Source organism: Olea europaea, unplaced genomic scaffold (genome assembly GCF_002742605.1).
Source record: "Olea europaea var. sylvestris unplaced genomic scaffold, O_europaea_v1 scaffold1681, whole genome shotgun sequence".
NCBI classification, from domain to species: Eukaryota; Viridiplantae; Streptophyta; class Magnoliopsida; order Lamiales; family Oleaceae; genus Olea; species Olea europaea.
In genome coordinates this window covers 10346-16583 of record NW_019234485.1, presented here as the reverse complement: position 1 = coordinate 16583, position 6238 = coordinate 10346, and positions in this window count along the sequence as shown.

Sequence of the window (6238 nt, the reverse complement as noted above, 5' to 3'; positions counted from 1 at the left end):
TTGTTGACAAACAACTTAACTCAGGTTGGAATATCCAACGACGTGGACATAGTTGACTTTTTCGAAGACACCTGGACATGTCGTGAGTCCAACTAAACCATATGCCATGTGTTCATGCAACTCGTGCTGCTTGCTTCAGAGGAAAGTCTTTGTATGACCTTTGCTCCCCTTATTACAAATATGAATATTGGAGGGGTGCCTATAGCGAAGCTATATATCCTGTTGGACGTGACGTAGACTTGGTTGTTCCCAATTTACTTACATTTACTCTTATTTTGCCACCATTCGTACGTCGCCCTCCAGGTAGACCACCGACCTAACATAAGCGTTCAAGACATGAGTCTGCATGGTCGAGCAGGAAATGCACTCGTTGTGGTTGTCTTGGTCATAATCGGAGCACATGTTCAAACCTCAATATATCACAAGATCCTTAAACATTTTTAGTGTAATCGAAGTTGTATGTTCAATGTTCCGTAGTGCATTGTACCTTATGAAGTTATGTTATAAAGATTATGATAATTACCGTTTCTGGATGTTCGGTATCCTTCTATGCACATACGAATTTCATTCCCGACTGTTCTGTTCAGCACGTACGCAACATCCCAACATGTGAAATGTCTGTCCCGGTAGATGTGTTCTGGATTCCTGACAGTTGATCAAAGTGTGCACAACACTCAATATCAGTTTCACGTATATGGTGAACTCTAGATTCTGTGAAAGGGAAACAACGTAATTGTAACATGCTTGAAACAATGTCTTTAAACACGTACAGCTAATCCTCCAAGTGTACGGTCATTCAAAGTATTTTACGGTAGCAGGCAAAATGAATTGTAAATTGGGACGTTGTCTTTTTGTTGTTGGACTGCGCGCATCATGAACCCCATTTAAAAAATTTATGTTCAATACCCATGAAATTTATTATAATTTGTAACATCGTCATCCGTGGAGAGAATTCAGCTCCTAATAAACAGCATTTCATAATATCTACTAAACGGGTGCAAAATATAGATGTAGGTTAATTTGTCGTTCCTGACAGATAGAAATTTGTAATTCTCTACAGTTCGGTCGGACTGGACTATACACAAAATATACTACCTGGATTACGGCTAAAGGACATGTTCATGTAGACATTTTGGTTTTGTGTTAACCAAATTCATCCCTACAAAAGAGTGGACTATACACTACTTATTCACTACACTCCACGACCGGCATTTCACTCGTCGTCGACAATCGAACTTTCTCCCCCGCTGTCTTCACCTGACTCGTCAGACAAGATGATAATTACCTCGTTTTGTGGGACGTACGCCAACTCATCATCGTCCTCGGACTCTCCCTTGTAGGCAGCATCGATCGCGAACACCGCATCAAGCACATCGTTCTGTGACAAACTATCGTCACTCCCAACATTTTCCAAGTTTGGGAAGGAAACAGGGGAAATGACTCTCCTATCCGTAGGAAGCTCAATTTCCTCATCGTCTGAGGAAATGTAGATTGGAAATAACGGAGAGGAATCGGGAACCGACAACGGCTCATCCACGTTGAACGGTTCGATACTTCCTGTGGACGAACTCATTATGCTGATGTAGTAAAGTATTGATGAAACGAAATGTGTCCTTGAGAGAGATAAATTCTCACAATGCTATTCCAGTAAGTTGTCTAGGAGTGAGAATGTAGTGACATTGTATTTATAAGCAAGTTGAAGAGGAAAAGCAATTATGGTCATCATCTACCCAACCACCAAGTCCAATCTTCTTATTAATTTGAAAAGCAATTGGTGTGATGGTTCAATAAATTTATAGTACTTTTATCCCCCATTTCCCCATAATTAGTAGGACCTTTAACACTCTTTATTATCTTTGTATAATTTAGTACATATACATTCCTGCACCTGAAATGCCTCTGTGCAAAGTATTCCCCGCAATTGTGGCATCGTTGTAATTGTAGTGCTTCAAAATAATGGGATTACATTATATTCACACACGTGGTATACCGAGTACAGTTCTTATCAAATATTTTGAAAAGTAGTTGGAAGTTTCTATAGATGCTTGATAACAATGCCAATTTAACAACGATGTCAACATTGAGCATAGAAGAGAAGAAATACTGCAGGTATTATCAAAATAAAAATTTTAATCACTATAATGTCCATCTTCTACAGTAGATTGCAGTTTATTCCCCTTTTACATGGGTGGACTTTCTTGGTGCCATCTAATTGATGTTCTAACCTGGAAACAAGTGTAACAGCAGAACAAAATGTCATTAAAAGTAGACACGGATTATGTCATAACTAACGGTAAGGCAAAATGTTAGGCCCGCGTCAAAATTCCAATACACAATGTCAAGAGTCATTCAAGCGTCAATGTTAGAATAAATGTAAAACCAAGTGATTAATTGTTCTCCTCAAAATCGTTCACCATCTGCACGCCTCTAACGGCAAGGCAAAATAAAAAACAATCTCATCGTCCCGGCATCCTAGCACTTCATTCACAATTACTTCTTCATTGTCTTTCTCCTCCTCCTCGTATACGAAGTGCTCGTCGCAGGAGCGGGACGTCGCAGCCTGGCGGAGCGCCGTCTCATCGTAGAAACTCTACCTCTGGCTTCTGGTACAGGGGTGGGAACAGGTACGTCAGCAATAGGAACAGGTACCGCAGCGACAAGACCTATGTAAAAATGGAAGGGGCCGAGTGAGTTACCGTAAATGATGTTCACTAAGCATACGTATTATATGCACTAGTAACGCATGCAATGAACTTACCTTCGCCATTTGTGACGTTGTAACCATCAATCTCTGCATCGCTGATCGCGGCCGCTTGTGAGGGCTCTGTGACAGCTCCATCTTATTAACAGAACACACGTAAATGCATAGCATTCAACGAAACAATAGGAAGCAAATGCCATGACATAAAATTGCAAAAAGTGCTCGTAATGGACGCAATACCTTGCTGATCGTCAATTGGAGTGGGCAACGGCTTGTGCTCGACGTCCGAGCATGGCGCAATGTCAGCTTCCTTTGTTGAAAACAACAGTAAAATAATGTGAGCACTTTTGTTATGTCAAGTTTCGCAACATGCATAGTCGATGAAATAACATGTTTCAATTTGTGCATGAAATACCTATATACCTTGCAAGTGTTCCGTTCCCACAAGCAGCTCCCCCCATCTGTGCATGGAAGACTGTATGCTCCGTCTGTGGAAAGCAATAGTGACATAATGAGAGTACATTATATCTCCCAACTCAAGCATCGTACAACATTCAGGCAATAACATGTTTAGAATTGCTCATGAATAACGCATGTACTTGGAGGCTGTGAACGTCCTGTGTCGACTCCCATTTCAATTGGAGTGGGCAATGGGTCTATGCCTTGTCCATGTACGTCTATATCCCTATTGTAACATGAAACAAGTGTTCAAAATTGGTACGTTGGGCATGGTTGGACCGTGGTCAATTTCAGAAAATAAAATAGAATAGCACATGTCAGATTCATACCTTGTGGTGAACAACTTGAAGGACTGGGCTCGACAATGGCGTCCGTTGAGCGTGGAGCGGTGGTAGGGGGAGGTGGGGCCACTTGGGCAGCAATGAACTCACGGAGTCTTGTACATTCAAATGTCACGTGCTGTTCAATTTCAAGCTTCACAGTCCGGAGTCGCATCTCGAAGAGGATTCTTTGGTCGAGTAGTAGCTCCTCAACTTCCCCTTTGGTCAAGCTGGAAGTAGATGTTCTGATTGGCCCTGTGTGTGTCGTAGGCCTTCGCACTAGTGAAGGAACCAGTGCCGCTGGAAGGGTGGAAGACTCAACGGTATCCTCATTATCGTCTCCATCGCGATCCTCACTGTCATCGCCATCGCGATCACTTCCTGATTGCCCATCACTGTCATCATCTCTAGATGTCTCATCGTCACCACTTCGTCCACTACGAACTCTGTCATCCAAATCTTGACCTCCCAACTGTCCACCAACTCTACTATCGGTGTGCAACGAATGAAACTGCGGCGCAACCACAGTCCTCACAATGTCATCAAGCACGGGCACGGGGGATTGTCGTACAGCACGAGAGTGGACAGATATGGCTGCTCAGCCTCTGCATCGGTGGGGTGAAGAGTTGTGTACACATGCAGCTGCGAAATGAGGTTTAGATAATGACATGAGAACGTAGCAGATAGTCACGAGATGGTAAAGGGAAAACGAACACATGTCAAAATTGTACCTGTACATTCTTGAAAAATGCATCCTATGTACGATGCTGCGGCTGCTTTTGTGCGGACTAGCGAAGAAGTCGTAGCATTCGTTCATCGACTCATTGACTGAAGCATTCCCCAATCTCCGGAATCGCATCCTACGCCCAAACCTATTGCAACAACAGAAATACATTCAAATTATCGAGATTATAGGTGCAATGCTATCGAAGGGGTAAATCATGCATGCTATGATAATGTTACAAACTGTGTATACCTGCATGGCAGTGGAGAAGCCATGCACCGTGCATGTAATCTCTTTCTACTTCCTCCTCTTGGCCTTTTGAAAATTTCTTGCAAAGCTACCCCGAAACCCGTGCAACAATCACCTATATCTAACTCTACCTCTAGGGTAGAAAAAAGAAGTCCAGGTCGTCGACCATTGATAGTGTCGGCAAATGGATACTGACATTATTAACTAAAGTATTGAATACTCCCTCGACAATTAGAACTAGCCCTAGCTTGTAGTGATCAGCACGGGTCGTCGACGGTCGGGCAACGGTAGACTGTAGTTGTGCCAGTGATACCTTGTCATTGGACTTAAAGTACCTCTCTTTCAACCTTTTCCTCTCAATCAATCGATCGAAATCCTCCCCCTCCGAGAATAGACCGCATCTTAACCCCGTCACAGCAGTGTACTCTTGTAGACCGAATCTCATTAGGTGGCCTTGCACATTGAACCAAAGCTCGTTCACCTTTTCCAGTGCGGACTATTCTAAACACTAGCTGTAGGATTAGTTGGGTAGATAATTGAATGTCTGGAACATCAGCCAGATACCCGAGAGGGGAGTTTCGAAAGTCTTCGCATTGCCGCTCGTCAAAATGGTCCATCACGATCTTAACGTACTTGAGGTTGCTGTGTTGGGAAATGTGGGCCCGCAACCTGCGTCTTCTGGAATCAGGAATTCAAAGTCCATCTACCCTGCAAGGTGCATTGACAAAACCCATGGGATTAGATTATAAACATAAACAATGTTGTATAATGTCTAACGGTATAAGGAAGCAACATCATGGAAACGGTGATCTGTCGAGAACTACAGAGATCAAACGTCGGTATCGATAGACTGTCTGTGGACATCTGTTGATACCGACGGTTGATTTCCAAATAGGGATGATAGGCTAATTGTCGAGAAAAACAGAGAGTCAAGTGTCGGGGTCGACACTTCACTGGGAGTTACTATGCGTGCTGAGGGGTACAAGTTCAACATATCAGGTAGTGCCACATACAAGTATGTTTGAGAAGTAATAACGGAGGATGTGTGAAGGCAGACATGCATGATAGGAACTGGGAAGGACATGCATGCTAGGAATTGGAGAGATGACCAATCGTATTTATGCATATATCACCATACAAGCATAGGATTTAACGTAAGTTATGTAAAAAACACCCGATATGTCTAACCCACTTGAAAATGAAAGAAAGTGCTACGAATCCTCACCTGGTATATACAAATGGGAGGCTTGGAATAGAACAGCTATGAATGTGTCCGAAATATGACCGCACCATCGAAGTTAGAAACACACGTCGATAATTATTCCCCTAAACAAAATATCTGACATGAAAGAGTGTTGAGAAATATCAGCAACACTATGATGATCATTACTAGCATAGAAGTAGATGATACGGAAAAATGAAAAGGACAGCAAATGATACGGAAAAAATGAAAAGGAGCTACGTATTCGTAGCCATTCAAGTTACCGTACTTATTATCAAAAATAGGAAACCAATTTAAGTAAGTGAGCATAAATGGAGAGTCAATATGAGACAGTGAAGGACATGTATGCAAGTGATTTGAACGAAACAATTTCAGAGGTCAAAGTAGGTAGGACACAGTATCATACACCTCAACTATTTGACGAACACTTAAGACAATCAATGACACCATTTCATATATCCTCAACATGGTCAACAATAATTGAGACAATCGATGAAAGGAAAAAAAATTAATATTTATCCATCCTACGTATCCCATCAAATTGAGCAACCAAATCCTAGCAT